This window comes from Pelodiscus sinensis, chromosome 2 (genome assembly GCF_052426305.1).
Source record: "Pelodiscus sinensis isolate ZL-2025 chromosome 2, ASM5242630v1, whole genome shotgun sequence".
In the NCBI taxonomy this organism is placed as follows: Eukaryota; Metazoa; Chordata; order Testudines; family Trionychidae; genus Pelodiscus; species Pelodiscus sinensis.
In genome coordinates this window covers 62,818,826-62,839,046 of record NC_143053.1, presented here as the reverse complement: position 1 = coordinate 62,839,046, position 20,221 = coordinate 62,818,826, and positions in this window count along the sequence as shown.

Sequence of the window (20,221 nt, the reverse complement as noted above, 5' to 3'; positions counted from 1 at the left end):
ATTGTAATCTTCTGTTAGAGTCCCTAATCTGCTCCTGAAAAATGCTGAGCACACTCAGCTCTTACCAACAGCAGTGGGAATCAGGGGTGCTCATCACTGCACAGGATAGAGACATTGGTAAACATTGGTCTTCTGGTGAGCAAACAGTACAGAAGAGGTTTACATTTTAATTTTATCAAGGGCAAACACAGAACAAATATAGTAGGAAGGAAAGCATTTATTTCATGACATGAGTCATACTTTTTGCAGAGCAACTCTACATGGCACATCTCAACTTTAAATGGATTTTAGTACATGTATACTGTCTTTTAAAGTAACAAAGCATTTTCTCCTCCTTAATGGCAAATCAGGTATTGATATCAAAATATAGTTGGATCCACATTATACCAATTTTCATAATGACATTGGAGAAACCATGTGGGAGCACAATCTGTTATTGCACCAAATTCTGTTGGTGAGAGTGACATGTTTTTGAGGTTTCACAACACTCTTCTTCAGGTGTAGGAAATATTCTGTGTCACAGCTAAATACAAGATAAAAGAGATTGTTTAACTTAACATAAGAGTTAACACCTCTTCAGTCATAAGTGGGAAGCGGGGGACGAGGGGGAGAGAGGGGGAGCTAGGAGAGGGGGAGAGAAATCTGGCCACCTCACCTTAAATGTTCCCTTGAAATATGCATTAATGGATGTTACATTTCATAGACCTGAAGAAGAGCTTGGTGTGCTTGAAATCTTGTCTCTTTCACCAACAGAAGTTGGTCCAAAAACAGGTACTGCCTCATCTACCTTGTTTTACTGACATCCGGAGCCCTAAACAGCTACATCAGCACTGCGTTTTTCAGATATATGGCACTGTAAGTGAGTAGGTCCCAGCCCTTTTTAAAATTAATGGACTTTGGATCTTCAGCTATATATGAACTGTACTTATCTCTTTCATATGAAATATGCTGAAGTTTTCCTTTGTCCTTTCCAGACTGTAAGTAGAATGGAGTAGCTGTGTTTACGTTCTAAAAATAACTGAATCTAAAAATCACATGATTATTTATTAAATTATAAACATAAATTGCAATGGTATATTATAAATGAGATGTGCACTTTGGAGCTATGTGCTTTGGAGGCAAGAGTCTATCTGCCTGTAATGGACAGGAGTGCTGACTAGCACCAGAGAGGCCCAATAGTGTTGAAATTTGAATTGGATATAGATTCCTTGCCTGCTTTCTTTGTGTGGGAGAGAAAAACCAGGAGTTGAGAGACACAGAATGATTAAACCCAAGCAGGACTATCTTAACTCCAAGGAATTTAGGACATAGGAGTGGACTGAATAAAGAGAAAATTAGAAGTAAGTAAAGGGAAAAGTGAATCTAGTCACATTCAAGATAATTTTTCTTTATTTTGTGGTTTGATTTCAACGAAGCATGTTAAATGTTGATTTGTTTACTAGTCGAGTAGTCGATGAAATTTCCATTGACTAATCAATAGGCACTTCTGCATTCCTCTTTGAAATGTTCAAAAGCCACAGTGGGGGCTCTTGTGCATTTCAAAGCAGAAGCAGCAACCAAGTTACTCTGTAACATCTAGTAACCAAGTATACTTTATCAAGTTTATCTTTTGTTTTATAATAAAAAAACTTTTCTTAAGGTAATGATTTGATTCTTGTGTCCTGTCTGTCTGTGTGTGTCTGCATGTCTCAGACTGAGAGGTCAGCTATGGAAGACTGCAGCTTGTTTTCCTCTTTTCAAGCTCTTTTAGGGCAAAAGAGCTTTAGGTACCCTGAGGGTAGGTTCAAATGCTCACCCCTGGGTTTTTAGGGATAAAAATCACTTGGTGGTGGTAATGATTCCCCAAAATATGTGTATTGTGATTCTGGGGAGAATTTTTTGTAACCAATGTAGAGGCAAAGAGTTGTTTTTTTCTTTCTGAGTTTTGTGGGCCCTCACCTTCTGCACTCGGAGCGCCAGAGTGGGAAACAGCTCTGACAGTGCCATTGGAGGGTAGTTGCCTCTTCTGAGGCCAGATTGTGGCTAATGATAATTTCATATAGCTTTGTGCCATTTTCACTCTGGCTAGTACTTTAAAATGTGCACCACATTGTACCAAGTAATGCAACATTTGCATTCCTTTCATTTAACTCAGAGGGTTTTAAATTGTTCTGAAAAGTGCACTTTCCATGAGCCATGCATTTTACTAAGCTATGCCTCAGTCACTGACAGGTAACAATATGTCTCCCCTTATGACTAGAGCAGAACTCTAAGGCTACGTCTACACTACGAGTTTTCTTGGCAAACAATATGCAAACGAGAAACTCATTTGCATGAGTCGTGATCTCATTTGCATATTTTCTGCCGATCCGTTTTTGTGCAAAAACAAGCATTGCGGACATTTTATTTTTGCGCAAAAACCCCTTTTTCCACAAGATCTTTATGCCCCATAAAAGGAGGTGTACCGATCTTGCAGAAAAAGGGGTTTTTGCGCAAAAAGAAAATGTCCACGCTGCTTGCTTTTGTACAAAAACCCAGTGCAAAAACAGATTGGCAGAAAATATGCAAATGAGATTGTGATTCATGCAAATGAGACCCTCTTTTGGATATTTTTTGCCAAGAAAACTCATAGTGTAAACGTAGCCTAAGACTGGTAAATTTTATTGCTTGTTTGAATGACTTATAAACCCTTTATTTTTGTTTTACTTTTTTCCACTTATTTCCCCAGAAATTTCAGTGAAAAAGAAAATAATGAAACTTAACTAAAGAAAAGAAACAGACAACACCACAAGATTCACACCTGGTTTCATTTTATTTACACCAAATTAGTCAACAAGTTCAACTTGATTTCTGATCAACCTTAATATCTTCAGGCTGAAGTTAGCAATTACATTTGAATTAGGCAAGTAGGCAGACTAGTACAGTCTTGTCTAAAAGGAACCAGAAGTGTCATGTAAACATTTGGTTGCATTACACTTTCACTGCAATGTGGATTGTGCATCTTTGCAGGGAACCTTGCACTTATTTGGTAATCAGAAAATCAAAGTCCATGAAATACAAGTGTATTACGTCTCTTCCTGATTGTATTTTTCTTGTAGATTATAAGAGTTTGCTCATTTTTTGACATTTAAAGTAAATTGCTTTCCTGCCATAAATAGTTGCTCATGGTGACACAGTATAAAGGTCGCCATTTCCAGTATAAAGGTCGCCATTGTGTCAGCTGTGGAGACTGTCATAGAAGATGTGCTATACTGAAGATTCCTTATTCACTATTAACCAGCCACGTGATTATCAACATTGCTTCTTTATCTTTCATCATAATAGAATCATAGGGTTAGAAGGAAACACAAAAGTCATTTAGACTAAATCAGACTCAATCTCAATCTCATCTCATCTATAACGTGCTTGTTTTTAAAGTTACATGACCATTACAGACTAACACAGCTACTCCTTGGAGACTTTTAGACTAAGTCAGACATGTCAATCTTAAGCGTAGATCCAGTAAGATGAAAAGATTTGAAGTAGCTATTTCTATTACACTGTCGGTCAGTTTCTGCCAACCTTTTTGAATAATAAGTGGAATAGAGTTCACTCAGTGTAAGGGTGGCTAGATCTAGCCTATTTTATTAATTTGTTGTTCTCTTTATACAATTTAGCAATATCAGTCTTCTAGTGTCTCTGAAACATGGGCTCCAAACCTTAAGGGCTAGATGATGACCTTTTGAGGTCCCTTCCAGTTGTAGTGATCTATGATTCTATGCTCTACTGAAAGTCAGTATAGTGTTATTGACTTTCACGGAGCATTGCTGATTTATACCAGTTGAGCTCCTAGTCCCAGATTTTTAGCTTTTAGGTAACCCTATCCAATCTGGAATGCATTTTTGAGTCCAAGCCCTGGTCTACATTAGGGAGTTATTTCAAAATAACCCCCCTTATTTTGAAATAATAAGTGGAGTGTCCAAACTACCAGGCCAGTTATTTTGAAATAAGGGACTGGTTATTTCAAAATCTGTACTCCTGCTTTCCCTGGGGAATAATGCTTATTTTGAAGTGGTTATTTCAAAATAGCGTTAGTGTGGACGCTCTGCTACTGCTATTTTAAAATAATTACTCCCCACAGTATTTCGAAATAATTACTCCACAATGCTTCCTGGGGCTCTAAGTCAAGGTAGTGCATCCACAATAATGGAGCCTGCCTCAGACTAACTTCAAGGCTTCCCAGTAGTGGGGACATGCTAATTTCAATTTTGTTATTTTGGGAGTTATTTCAAATTTAGTTATTTAAAAATAATTTCCTAGTGTAGACATGCCCCAAGAGAGCTTTTACTTCTATTTTAAAGCTACAGTTGAGACAGTTGTTTTTTATAATTTAGTCACAGACATTATATGTATGTTTAATTAATTTATAAGGACACTAATTGAGATGCTAATAAAAAATGTGTTCTATTATGTGCTGGGGCAGAGAACCTAAAATTAAACATTGCTACTAAGTTTTAAAATCTAAATGCAAATATTTTAAAGTTATTTTTCTGCCCTTAAAAATTATAATACAGTTAAAAATAAAGGCCCAGTCCTGGTTTCATTGAAATAAATGGCAAAACTCCCATAGACTTCACCTTGCATACTCTTGCTCTACACTTGTAGCATTCATGAGCTATTACCTTCTTTGTGATATTTTATTCTGTTGAAGTCATTATTATGTGATATTCTGTTGAAGCCATCGTGTTTTATTGATAAATAGAAAGTGATGTCCCAAGTCTCATTTATATTGCACTGTAAGTGAGATAGTTTAGGAGTGGATTCCCGGGAGTTACCCAAGGTGAACTGCAAAGAATGGAAGCTTCAGGGGCAGTCAATCCCCATTAAATATTCCTTACTTAGATTTACCAGGTCAGCACAAAACTGCTTCTTATCCAGAAGCCAACAACAATTCCCTTAAAGCAACCCAGGCTTCAGCCTCCACCCAGACACCTAAATCAAATATGATGAGGGTTACTGAAAATCTTATTCATCACATTAGAAAGTTCTACCAATCCCAAAGGATGAGACACTGTAAAAGGTTGCAGTTACCTCTCATGAACACCTCTGGTCTAGTGTGTGCGCCTGTACTCTGTTTTTTGTTGTTGTGGCTCTTCAGTGACTCAGACCTCCAGCCAAGTCACACACAGTATGAATGTGAAAATAAAACAAAGTAAACCCCTTCCGAGGTACAAGGCTAACAGGAGACTCCCTCAGTTTGTCCCTGCTCCAGAATAGGTCAGTACCTCAGGGCTTCTTCCCTGGAGGCAACATACACATAATCTCAGGGTTTTATCCACCCCATCGCAGACAAGTTACTTCCCAGGTTAAGAACTATTTCAGATTTTACCTAAAGACATGCTTACAACCAATTCTTATTAACTTTAAAGTAAAATGTCTTTAAAAAAGAAAATAAAGGAGAGAGTGTAGGATAAAATACCAGTATACATATGGACATGAGCACAATTCTTGAGATTCAGATTAATAATTGGGATGGTGAGTTTTGTAATTGCAGAGTTCTTTCAGAAACAGTCCATAGGTTATAGACCAATGTTTGTATTCAGGGAGTTCCATTTTAGGAGTGGGATCTTACTCTCATGACTCAAACTTCCTGTAATGAAGCTTAAGCAGACCTGAAATTTAAGGATCAAGTAACAAGATTCTTTTATACAGTTTTTAGCAGCCTCTTGACCATTCAAATCCTAGGTGACCAACAGGCTTTTGGTGTAACCTTCTGTTTCCCAAACATAGTAATTTTTACATGATTTCACATAAAGGTCTATACATCCTAAATTCAAAACTCCGGTCATCTGAAGAAGTGGGCTGTGCCCACGAAAACTTATACCCCCATCTATATGTTTTGTTAGTCTATAAAGTGCTACCAGACAATTTGTTGGTTTTTTAGTTTATCCTGTACAGACTAACTCAGCTATTGCCGGCTTATTATATCTAATAAGATATAAGTAAACACATACAATTAGTTTCACCTCTAATTCTCTAACAATACAGGTTTGCATTTCAAAGTTCTAGCCTACCTAACATGGAATGACCCTACTTACCATTTACATAGTTTTCTAACACACACCTCAGGGTTGAACCTAGGTCATGATTGCTGCTTAACCCTTTCCAGTCATGTGTCACATAATTAAGTACAGATGTATAAGGAAATGGTATTCTAAAACTCAAAACTTGTCAGCATGCATTAACCAAATTAGTCATGTGTTAAGTATTATGTTGAAAAGAAGTGTCTTATTTCAAGAATCTGTTTGCTTTATTCCTGATTAGATGAAGAAATGACATGAACCATTAAAAAACACACCCAGTGAACCATGAATACACAATGGCACAATCTGAAATTATTTTGTTAAGAAAATAGTTTTCTTATACTCTTATAATTTGCAATTTTTGGGGAGGTTAGTTGGGAAGGGAAATGCTGAATGAAAATACAAGAGCAAGGATCAAAGATATTGAAGGGAGGAGAGCAGTAAAAGAAGGTGGGTTTTGAGAGGCAGGTGTATAGTGGGACAGAGGTGAAAAGGCTGAGAGAAGGTGCAGGAAGCAATTGGTTTGATAGTAATTTCTCTAGGTTAGTGCAAACAGTATTAACAAGTAGGTAATGTCCTACTAAACAAATAGCTGCCTTTTCTCCCCTCTCCTGGTGACCAGTGCCAGATTTACGCACAAACTAAGTAAGATACAGCCTAGGGCATCAAATTATGAGGAGCCTTTTGTGAAAGCAGGCTCTTTTCTGGCCAGGCCTCGTGCGCATAGCCTTCCTAGCCCAAGTTTACCTTCCCCTCAAACCAAAAATCCTGCACTATGTGACTTAAAATCAGTAAAAACCAGGAGTAAGACACCAGGCAGGTAAGGGTCATACAAAGTTCGCGCCACTCAAGGGCCATCTCACCCCCTCCCCCTCAGCCTGTCACTAGGCAGACTGAATCTGTCAAGCCTATCACAACTAGGCGCGGGAAAGCTCTTGCTCTCTCTATAAAAAAGCTTCCCCTCCTGCATGCAGTTGAGGGTTCCCGAACATTTGGAAAGCAGAACACGAGCCAGGTTCTGAGGGCTGATCACCCGAGGACCCCCTCCCGCTCACCGAATCTACCGAATCTTTTGCAGAGCGTAACGAATAACGAATATGCTGTTGTCTCTGTTGTCTCTTGTATGTCTGATAAATGTGAGTATTGCTGTGTAAAATTAGTTAAAGGTTTGATAAATAATAGTGTTAAGAGTAAGTTAGTTAGAAGTTTGTTAAATAGTATAGTTAGGAGTTTAAATAGATGTTAAACCTCATGAGTGAAATTAATGTAAATATAACTGATAAAAATCCCTGGGCTGTTATTGATAATTACTTAGACTTAGAGAAACCCCAGGGCATTTTCCTCTATTGTATTGCAGTTTGTTTGTTGTTACTGTTAATAATTATCTGGCGCCCACGCATGTAAAAAGCTGATAAATAAAAAGGTATAGTTAAAAAGCATTTTAATAAAAGTTAAAAATATTCAATACAAGGCTGCCTGTTTCTGCACCTCTCTGGGGCTGGCCACATTCTCGAACCTTCCATTTTACCTCCACACCTTTAAATTAAAAAAAAGTTTTTAAATGTAGCCTCACCTATATACCAGTATAAATGCAAATATATAACTTTATTATTTCTATTTTCATTATCCTTTCTGTTATAATAATTCACATTTTTGGTAATGCTACGGGCTGTCTTAAACTTGACATAGTTTAGACCCTCAGCCTGTGTCATGATAATGAGATATGGCCAGCAGCTTAGGGACTAAGGGGTTAACTCCCTTCAATATCTTTACCGACTCAGCACTTTGTTGGCAAAAAGCGGCAGTCTAGGGGGGATCTGTCGAGAAAGAAAGCCTTTTTCAACAGATCCCTTATGCCTCCTGCAAGGAGGTTTACAGGATCTGTCGAAAACGGCTTTCTTTCTTGACAGATCCCCCTCTAGACTGCCTCTTTTTGCCAACAAAGTGCCAAGTCAGCAAAAACAGCGACCATTTTTATGCAAATTAAGCAAGGATATTTAAATCCCCGCTTCATTTGCAATGTTGACCTGCCTAATCTGCATCCCTCTGCCGACCGAGAGATGCAGTCTAGACATACCCTATGCTTGCAACAGGAATATTGTAGTGATAATAAAAGTTCTTTCTCTTTCCTTTTTATTAACCTGGTATTGGTTAATGGTTGTGTCCTGGTTTGTACTATAGAGTGAGATTTCCCAAGTGATCTCTCCCCTGATTTTCTTATCAATAGTTGGGTGGTGGCAGCAGAGTTTTTTATCCCCAAAATCTAGGTTAAGATTTTGGAGGGAAGTTTTATAACAAAGCCTGGTAGTTAAGGTTTTGGGGTACTTTTGCTGGCCCCCACTTCTGCATTTATCATGCCAGAGTGGAGAAGGAGCCATGACAGCCTGTCTTAATCCAGCGCTGCTGGTGAGCAGAATAGACAGCATTGCTGGAGCAATTATGTCAGAACTATGTCTGTAACTGATCCAGGGAGCTGCTGACAATTGTCACAAATTAAAACAGCCTGAAGGTGTCAGGTGACTCAGTGAAGAGCAGCCCAGCTCCTATCAATGTAACATCTAAGCACTGAATAGCATTAGTGTCACTGTCACTGCTGCGCTTCCTCCCGATGGGTTGCCATTTAAAGTCTGATCACTCCATCTCTAGTTACAAACAGAACAAGATCAGAAAATAGCAAGACACTAAAACAGGGGAGAGTTGCATTATTTCCTGTGCTAGTACAGCTTTAAGATTATAATCTTGTATGTCTCCTCACATGGCATACTGCTTTCATATTTAAAGATTTTACAAGTGCTTCTTTTGCTGACTCTCACAGCCAAACAGCGTTAACTAATGAATTATTCCAAGAGAATTAACAGACAGAAAGGATTCTCTACCTGTGTAATCCTTACGGAGCAATCTGTGAAAACAATACATTCAGTGAAGTAGGTCGCGTTTCAAGTGCCCATAACTCTCAGTGCAAATTTGGGCCTCTCACTCTGTTAATTAATTGGGTGGCCAGTCAAGTGATCACTGTCAATTGTAACCACTGAAAAGGGTGCTTCACTTCGCAAAACGCCTGACCCAGCATCTCTTGAAGCCAATGGAAATTTTTCTATTAGCTTCACTGGGCTTTAGGTCTAGCTCCAATGGTCTCAGACATAGACGCTGCTTTGAAATGTAATGAGCGGAATGGAGACTCTTTTCTATGAGGTACAAATGTTCACTTTTTGAAAGCTTCAGAGGAGTAGCTGAGTTAATCTGTCCTGTCATCTGAAGAAGTGGGTTGTGCCCACGAAAGCTCATGATACCATCTACATGTTTTGTTAGTCTTTAAGGTGCTACTAGACTATTTGTTGTTTTTTAAGTTTTTTGGTTAGCCAGAAATTCCCAAACTGCTAAATTCTGAAGACAGGTGTAAACGTTACCACCAGCACCAGCTCTCGACTTCAGAAGTAGAACTACATGGGGAGGGAACACTTGTGTTTTTCTGCACTTCCCCTGTGCTATCAATGATAAAGCTGTATTGCAGAAAGGGTGCATGCATTACCACCATGTCATTTGACCCTGCAATACAGCACTATAAATGCCGGCAGCAGCTACATTAGAGCTGTCATTGGTAACACTGCTGGAATTCCGCTGCTGCCAATATCAGTCAGACTCTAAAATCACTTCCAGTTAGCAAAGGCACCATAGATATGCCACACAAATAGTTCTGTCCTCAACACAATAGACACCCTGACATATAACTCCTCCTGAGGTCTCCTCCAGCCCTAGAATTCTATCATTTTATGATAACTGCAGCATGCAGGCCTAATTTGCTCCTGTCACAATAGCAACACTCTACCACCAGCACAAATTTCCTCCTGCCTTCAATTTATATCCTGAAGCATGAATGCTGATGAAGCCTGTAGCTGTTATCTTAACTAATGTAACAGTAGAAGGTATTCACATTCATGTGTCTCCTGTCTCCCTCTATTTTATACCTTACTAATTAGTTCACCTCAATAATATCCTACTAGAACTCTTTATTAAGTTTAATTTGAATGAGGAACAAAAGGTGACAATACACAGTAGTTTTCTACTACATCTAATAAGTTGTGATGTAAGTTAACAATTCCTCAGATGACGAATCATTCAACAAAGTTGGTCTTTTCCCATTTATGGATAGCTGTGAGATTGGACCCATTTATTTCACATGCAAATCTTGTCATGTACACTTTTTCAACCTTAAGATTGTACTACTGGAGTGCTCCATAGGGAAACAGTGCTTGACTCTATTGAGAAACTGCAACTAGTGCAGAAATTGATGGCCAGCTTTTTAAGTAATGTTTCTTGTGTGGAACATATTTAACCTGAATGGCTCTCAATTGATTTCCAGATCAGTTTTAAGATATTAGTTTTGACGTACTGAGCTGTAAATGGCCACAGGCCTATATAAGAAACGGCTTCTGTCCATGTGACATACTGCCAGAGACTCGGCTCAGTGACAAGTTTCAGTTGATGCCTCATTGGAAGTGTGGGTGGCTGGCAGGCATTCTCCATTAGAACCTTTGGAACTTGTTTCCTCCCCAGGTCTGTAAAAACAACAAACAACATAAGGTAAAAAAAACACACACACAAACCTAATTTTTTTTTTGTCAGTCTTCTTGGTGTCCTGCAAGACTCCTCTTTTCGTCCAGGCCCATGAAGGGATGGGACTGAGGTAGGGCTGTGTAAGGAGGGACTTGGGTTGTGGATGTGGGTATATTTGTTTTTTAGATTTCTGTTTAATTTATCCTGTCCTTGGCTCTTTGATCTGAGCTACTGAGATTGACAGGATTATTCATCTAATCAAAGACTGTGTATGCCTCTCAAAATACTGTACAGTGGCTTTGTCAAATCCAATTTAATTACATAAACAAATGTGTACATAAATTGTAATTGAAATGATCTGTCATACTTTTATTTGGATACTTTTATGATGCTAAGAGGGTTTTAGATATCTTTCATGAGAGTAATGACAGACATTTCTCTCATTTATTCACAGGGTGTGTGGTGGTGTAAGTGTAATTGAGTGTGTGTGCATGACTGTGTAAAGCATGAATAGTAGCAGGTTCAGTTTGCATGATTATAAGGGAAATGCCTGACAGTCAAAATGTAGGAGCATAGGATTTGGTATATAGAATCAGCTCATTAAACTACTTAGTCTAGCATCTTGTTTCAGGCAAATGCTCACACCTATTAGTTCAGAGGAAGGATTAAAAATAATTGAAAGAGAACTCCACTAGAACCACAAGGCACTTAGCCAATTCTGCTAAGCTACATGTCTGAACAAAATTCCTTCCTAATATCTATGGGTAATCAATTCATGCCTTGAAGCATGGAATTTGATAACTCGTATTATCTTAACTTGCTTAGCCACAAATGGTTTTTAATGGACATAAAATTACCCAATCCCTTAAGAAAAATCAGAAATCATATTTGATGTAATGACTTCCTGTTAAGCTGAATGTAATTTTACTTCTGTAACATATAAAGTAATATTCTCTTAACTTGAACCTGTACTAAATTTACAAGTTTTTAACTTCAAAGGTGGCCCTGTGTTTTTGTATTATAAGAACACAATAAAAGAGCAATCAATTTTCATTAGAAACTTCATCTTTTGAATGCTTAAATTTAGAAATATGAGTGAGGTAATATCTTTTAATAGATCAACAAAAAGATCTTTTATTAGTAATCTTTTTATTGGCCTAATAAATATGATTACATTATCCACTTTGTGTGTCTAATATCCTGGGACTGACACACCTGTAAAGCTAAACTTGGGAACATCTAGTTTCCCATTTCCCAACTAAACAATTATAGTGTATTTAATTTCTTATTATAAAGAAGTCATTTAATACCTCTAGCCATCTTTGTTTCCCTTCTTTGTCCCTTTCTTCTCTGACAGCCAAATTTTAAAAAATTAACTGAGCTTATACTATTGTATAATAAAGTGATTTGATTACTTCCTTATGTAAGCCCCAGAGCTAGAAGGCTTAGATGGATGAAACTGAGCTCTATCTGCAAGGGAAAAGCCAGCTCTGGCCAGCCTTATTTATATCCATTATAGTGTTGCTTATGCATTGTTCCCACATACTGTGTTTTCTTGAATTAGTTGATATTTGTCCGTGTTTTGAGTGTGTAAATGATAACAGATTATTCCTTTGAATGTATTAATGACAAAGCAAAGGAATAATGCACAATATGCTCTGGAGTAAGTAAACCACCCTAAGCATATAGATGAGAATTCTGACTTGGAAATAGGATTCAAGTTCAAAAAGTAAAGTGAGAAAAATGTATCCTAAAAAATAGGAGCTCTGTCTGAAAAAGCAAGAACTTTCCAGGGGTCCTAATTATACTAGACTCTCTATTTGGAGATTCTGAATCCTGGGTGTGGGGATTCTGTGGATGGGAATGGGATAAACTGGATGAGGCTGAATTAGTGTGCAGCGATTTAACAGTATCCTAATAGGTGGCAGAAGCTTAGAGTTGAACTTCGTAAGTCCCAAAAGACCAATAGTGTCAGAGCTGATGTTCTATAGCAGCGATGGGCAACCAAGACTAGTGAGTGGGCTGCATGAGGAGCTCTCCATCTCAGTGGGCCTCAGGATTGCCGGTGATGGGCATTCAGGGCATTCAAGCTCTAGGAGGGAGGGGAAAGAAGCAGGGACGGAGCATGAATCAACAGATTCATGGTGTTCTGAAAGTGTTGGAAGGGAGGAGGAGGAGGAAGTGTGGGGCTCCAGTGCCATACCTCTAGCAAGAGGTGCTGGGGGAAGGAGGCAGACAGAGGGTTTGTGGGCCACATGTTGCCCAGCACTGTTTTATAATGTAGACATCTCTGGACTGAAGCAGTTGGAGGAGAGCCAACCCCTCACACTCTTAGATGATCAATTAAACTAATTCATCCTGTAAGTGGGGATTCGGGCGGATGGTATTTCTTTCGTAACTACATTCTGGATTATAATAAGCCAGATAATAAATATTTTTAACTATGTTGTCGCCATGCTCCTGATACAGTAACTGGGATTTGTCCTTTTTGTGTATCAATACATGTAGCGCTATTATTTATCCACCCCCTCCCCACACACACACACCCCACCCCTGTTTGGTTCCTTGTTCTCTGGGAATCCTGAGTGCTCATGAGTAGGGAGAACCACCTGCAAAGATGAGCAGGAAGGTTACATTTATATTTCTCAGAGCTAAGGCAGGAAAACAGCTCTGGGTGGAGACTAAAGCCATCATTCTATTTATGTTAGAAAAGGATCTCACACAGGTTGCACTGAGCCCTGATTGCTGCCACTGGCATCTGGCTATTTATTTTGTATCTTTCTTTTAACCTACCCTTGCTGCCTGTTTGCTTCTGTAACTAATGCTATGTTACGGGGCTTGATGAAGTAATTACTATGGGAAGTTTTATGGCTAGTGTCATGGAGAGACTAAATTATTGTAATTGCCTTTACAAACTATGAATTTGTTTTCGGAAGACATTTTAATCGAGCTATATAGATGGTTACTCTATTTCTTCCTCCTCAAGCAAACTGAGAGCGCATCATCATACAATAGAGAATGGTGCACCAGTCCTGCAGCAGTCACAAAAGCAAGTCCAGAGCTGAGGCCAGGAGGTGAGTGGAGTAGCAAAAGGTACTGATGACATTCTGGGCTGCTCAAAGCTGTGGAGCAGCCCATAGGCAAGCCTCAGGAAGCAACTATACATTAGAACAATTTCAGATTGACGGACAGGAGCCCTCAGCTGTCAGTGGAACCTCTGTACTTCATAAAGACTTGCAGCATTGTGGCAATATACAGGGGCACCAACAGACTTGTCGGGCCCCTGGGTAAGGTGGGGATGGCCTGGCTTCATGCTCCTGGAAGGCGCAGGGCCTCAGCCGAAAGGGGCGGGGTTGCTCGGAGTGTACCACACGGTGCTTCAGAAGCAATTTAAAGGGCCAGGGCTCCTGCAGGAGCAGCGGTGGCATCTGGGAGCCCTGAGCCCTTTTGAACTGCTGAGCCCTAATGCAACTCTGCCCGCTTTGCCCTCCCCATTAGTGGGACTGCCAGTAAAAAATGGGTTATGTAAGTGAGATCAGAATTAGGCTGCATGTAATATCAATCACATGCATGTGCTTTAAAACCTACATCGGAGAATTGTGAAAGCAGGCAGAACACAATGAAAATATCTTTCACACAAAGTTATAGATATGCCAGAAGACTTACCCAGCATTGCCTGGGTCCTTCAGGGCAGGTGGATAGTGGTGGAGGGGTGCAGAAGTCAGGGCAGGACCTTGGGGATGTGAGGGAGGAGCAGTGCTGGAGGCTGGTGGGCTGCAAGAGAGAATTGGGAGGTGAGGAGGGGCGCAGGGTGTAGTCTACCATCCAGCATTGGCCTTTTCTCTCCCCCGCCCCCAGTCCGTGTCATGGCCATCAGGGGCTTCTTCTCTCTTCTCTCCCTCTCCCCCAACCTGGCACTGCAGCCAAGGGTCAGGAGTGGGAAAAGGGTTTGGGGCAGAGGGGCTACTTATCTAGGGTTTCCAGGTGTCCAGTATTCACTCAGACAGTCTGGTACTTTCGACTCCTGTCTGGTAAAAAAAAAAATTCAGAGAATACGGGACACCTAAAATGTCCGGTATTTTCTGAATTTTTTCCTGGCCAAGAGGCGAAAATGCCAGACACCTGGCAACCCTACAAACACTCAGCGCCCGGCCTGCCCCGAGCCCTCCCATGGCTCCCAACACCCCCAGCCCTCCGACTCCAGCCCTCATACTTACCTGGCTCCCCAAGGCTGCTGGCACAAAATGGCTGCTAGCCAAATGACCTAGGGGAAGCAATGCTTTCCCCTGGGTCTTAGTGTTCAACTTCTCCCTTGTTCCTATCCCTGCACTAACTCTTAAAGGGGACATGCTTTTAATGCTGTTTTATTTTAATTTTTTTTAGTTTACTTGGAGTCCTTTTTTTTTTGTTCAGCAACTTTGCTCTCCCCCCCCCTTTTTTTCCCCTTCAACAGAATTTTTTCCCTTTTTTGGGGGGGGAGGTAGGGTGTTCGGTATTTTTATTTCAACCATCTGACAACCCTATACTTACCTAGTGTGCTGGTAGGAAAGATAGCACAGCCCCAGCCCTGTTGGCCACTCTGTGGGTGGTATGGCTGCCCCCCCAGTGGCCACTCTCAGTATCGCATCTCTCCGAATAGCCCCACCTTTCTATGTTATGGAAATGCAGTCCCTTTCCCAGTGCTTCCAGTTTTCCTGGCACAACCAAAGTTAGCAGACGAGGAAGCTGCATACCAGATTTGGTGGCTTTAGCTTTTACCATTTAGGAGCTCTTGAGCAACCAGACTCAGACACATGCACAAACCTCTAAACTATATACACAGATTCACAGAGTGGTCACACTCAAAATGTTCATTTGCTTGTGTGAGATGTTATTACCAGGTCTAGGTGTTGAATTAAATTGAATTTATAAGAAATGTATCTCCAAGTGGTACAGTTCAATCTTTGTAAAAACATTTTAACAGTGGGGTGCATGAGAGAGAGAGAGAATAAGAGATCAAATTCTGCTCTCAATGTATATATGTAGCTCCAAGTGGCATTTAGTTCTATGAGTCTTCTTGAAGTGAAATTAATAGGAATCTCTCTATTGACTTCAATGGGCTTTGGATCAGGCCCCAAATTAGAGGCCCTTGTTAATTTTTCTTTAGCTCTCTTAAATGTCTCTGGGAGACAATTGCAGTGTTCTTCAAGTTTGCGATTTACTTTCTACTCCCCTTTAGTAATGCATATTGCTTTGTTCTTAAGCAATTTTGCCCTGAAGAGTTTTTGGATCCTGAAACAATACTGACAAAATTAGTTTTAAGAACAAAAGTCTTTCTTTTGTATCAGATTCAGGAGTCAGCCTTCACTGCTTTGGAAAGCTATGTGACTAATGTGAATTTGCAGCTCAACCTGTTTTTATGGTACCTCCTTTTTCAGACAGGCATTTAATTAGAAGTGGAATTTAATGAGGGTAATTAAATTCTTAAAATCAATGTTTATGTAAAATATCTGTCAAAATTACCCTTAGTTATGCTATCACATGCTATTAAATTATCCTATTTGTTGCGCCTTTGTATTATACACCCCACCTTAAATCAAAAAGGTAAACTCTCCAGCCAAGAGTTGTTAGACACATTCTGCATAGCAAGAGACATATAACTACTTTCCCATGCATAGCATGCTTCCTGTTCAGCCAAGGAGCTCATCCTAAGCACCTGAGGTTAATAGCAGTTTGAATCTAGATAAGCCCCTGTTTGTGTGATGTCTGCCATCTTGGCTTTTATCAGACTCTAAACCAGCAACTTCCAAAGCTAACAAAATGAGTTTCTACAATTTGAGTTCAATAGCTAGCCTGTTTAACTGAGCTGCAACAAACTCACACTTCCTTTGTGGAACAGGAGTAGTAAGGAACAAATACATTAAGTAGGTCGCATTTGCATTTTTGAAGTCACAAAACACCACACAGATTTCTTCAACGAAAGGGTTAACTTGGATTTAACATAGAAAAGCTCAAAGATTAGAGAGCAGTGGAGCAAAATTACATCATATTACATTCTCAGGGAGGTCACTGCATAGCTCTAGATCCAAAATAATTAAACATAGATGTAAACTAGAATATTTGTTTCAATAATGTGTAATTTTTTGTTTTTCCCCCAAGATTTCCAGCCACTTACTAGGCCACTAGCATCTTAGCTGAGTCTTATCAAGTCTGACCCCAGACCTTATGGCATCCCAGGTAAAGAACATCTTCTACACCCGCCTTTATTTGTTAAACTTTTGAATAGCTTGTTTTTATTGACTTTGATGCATAATTTGCATGCATGATTTATCCCTGTCATATAAGATAACAATTCTGCATGCTAGGTTCTATAAATCTATGATCCTGGTACCCCTCAAAACCACCTGCCCTAATCCAGCCCTGGGTCTTATCCAATGCCCATTGAAGTTTGTCTGTTAACTTTAATAGGTATTCAGTTAGTATAAATGATCCTTGCTTACTCTCTATATGCTTACATTTCAGAACCTGCTCAAAAGGGCAAGGTTCATTAACAGTAGATCCAAATCTTTTTTTAAAAAGAATTTATAAAAACAAAGAATGGGAGAAATGTTACCTCTAACTTCCAATGGGATCATTTCACAGAAACATTCATCTTTATTACAGACAAACATGCCACTTTATGCTAATATCTGAAAACATGGCTGAATAGAAAGTTTCTAGAAACACAAGTTAAATTGAGTTATAGGTTTCCATTGTACAAACAGAGAAAAATAAACAGTATCACCATTCATATTCTGAGATGTTATTTAAAGTATAGGTAAAGACTTTGTTGTGGTTAAAAAATATTTTAAATCTGACAGTAACCCTTTAGTATTCTAGTAGATTATTGTTTTAGATATGTACCAAATAGAGTTGCCAGATGGTTTCAACAAAAATACTGGACAAACTTGACATTACATGACAATCTACGTTACATCTTATTTAGAAAATACCAGGCATGTATATTTTCTCATTTATATTTTCTCAATTTGTTTCCCGAACAGAAAGCTCAAATACCGGACTTTCCAATTCAACACCAGACACCTGGCAGCCCTAGTACCAAAGTTACTCTTTAGTTACTGGGCCTTTGATGGATTATACCCCCAAACATTTAAAACATTCAGTTTTATAGAACCTTACAGTTCTTTTCCCGAACTTTTCCTATGAGGAGACAACAAATTTCTTGCGCTTCTCCTTGCAAATATTTCTATGTAATATTCCAATTGCTATAGAGGAAAAACAAGGATTTTTCCCTTACAGCTTGAAGCCACAGTAACAGAAGATGGCTTCAGGATGGCAGGTTCAGGAGCCCACAGAGGAGAATTTTAGAGTGCCAAAATGTGACAAAGTTAATGGCAAAGTTCAATGAGAATGTTTGTAAACTCCACCAGCCCAGGAATGGAAATAATCACTGATCCTAAATTGTATTTTGCCTCCAGCAGAATTTAATGTTTTAATACAGAAGACATAAATAATGCAAACTAAAGCAACTCTAATGACCGGCAATGGCTGAGATCCCAGAAGGATTCTCCATTTTGCTAACAGAGGGGAAAATAGGACACAACGTTCTCCTCTGACTTATGGGTTCAGCTTTCTCCTTTTGATAGCTCCTACCCAGCCATGATGGATAGGGGTCTTTTGCCCCTTTCCAGGCTGCTGTTTCTTGTTGACATGGTGTTGTGGAACAAGTTGTCTCCTCCACTAGCTCCCTCAGTCTGTAGACAGACTTCCAAATCCTCTGAGGGCTTTACTACAGAGAAGCTATTCCAGAATAAAGTGAATTGAAAGTGCAATAGCCCTTCTGGAATAATTACCTGCGTAGGCACTATGGGCATGTCTACACAGCAGCGTTATTTCAGAATAACATCAGTTATTCCGAAATAATATATTGCATGTCTACACAGCAAAATAATTAGAAATAACGGGCTTCTTACTCCAACTTCTGTAATTGTATCAGGAGTAAGAGAAGGCGGAGGAAGAGTGATCTATTTCAAAATAATCGCTGTGTAGACATGCCCAAATTCAAAATAAGCTATTTTGACTTAAGCTATGCTATTAGCATAACTCAAATTGCGTAGCTTATTTCGAGTCTAGCCCTGCTGTGTAGATATGCCCATCAATTATTCCAGGCTAAAAATAACATTTTTTGGTTTCACTTCATCTACTTCCACATTAATTTAGGTAAACCAGAAAAAAGGTCTCTACTCCAGAATTTGTTGGTAATCCGTCGTGTCCAATGATGCATCTTAAACTTGTACAGGCCCATTGGTTGTGGACTCGCATGTGGCTAAGGAGTCCAAGCCTTGAACGGCATAGGCATTCACAATAGGGGCAAAGGAATATCCTGGCTCTGTCGGTGTAGCTGCTACTGTTGCTTTTTTCCTCTCACGAGCATCAATCAGGCGTATGCGTCACTGCTCTTCAAAGTTGTCATACGCGTGTCGTAAAAGAACATGCCAGCCTGTTTGGTCTCCTGCATGCTGCTCTAGCTGCTTTGCCTTTAATCCAGCATGAGCAATGTTGGCCTTTACGCAGTCTTTATACCTCTTGCGAGGCCTACCTTTTGCCCTGGGAGAGTTCACCATAGAGGAGTTGCTTAGGAATTCTTGACTCCTCCATTCGAATGACGTGCCCTGTCCAATGAAGCTGGGCTTTCAGAATCATGGCTTCAGTGCTTGTGGTTCCTGCTCTGTCAAGGACTTCCAAGTTCGTAACTCTGTCCTGCCAGCAAATGTGCAGTAATGACCTCAGGCTGCATGTGTGGAAGCGCTCCAGTAGTTTCACATGTTTTCTGTACAAAGTCCAGGCTTCACATCCATACAGGAGGCTGGATAAGGCTACGTCTACACTACAAGTTTTGCCACAAGAGCCTATGCAAATAAAGCGCAGATTAGCATTTTCTCGCATTTCATTTGTATATTCTCGTCCGATCCGTTTTTGTGCTAGGGGTTTTTGTGCAAAAACAAGCAGTGTGGACATTTCCTTTTTGAGCAAAAATCCCTTTTTGCACAAGAACCTTATCCCCCAAAAATGAGGTATCCAAATCTTGCACAAAAAGGGTTTTTTGTGCAAAAAGGAAACATCCACTCTGCTTGTTTTTGCACAAAAACCCCTAGCACAAAACGGATCGGAATAGTATGCAAATGAAGCACGAGAAAATGTTAATCCGCACTTCATTTGCATAGGCTCTTGTGGCAAAACTTGTAGCATAGACTTCGCCTAAGAGTGCCCACAGAAGAAGCTATTCTGGTCAATTTCCCCACATAGACAAATCACAAGAGAAGAATGGGGCAGAGGCACTGCTCCCAGACAGACTTTTGCCTTGCATCATTACCTATTATTTTGTCCAAAGAAAATAAAACTTTAAGCTTGAATAGACATTTTCATTTTAATATCCTTTGAGGGCTCAAGAGAATAGACTTCTCTCCCACTGGTTTTGTCCCTTTTCCACTTAGCAGATATTTGTTTTGTTTCTTGCATTTTTGACTGGTGCTAAAAGTACTCTTCACTTTGTGGTATGTGCACTATAATCATCATGCATAAAGATAGCAATCTGGAAATATTATTTAATTGGTAGATATTGTGTATTTTAAAGCACAGTAATAATT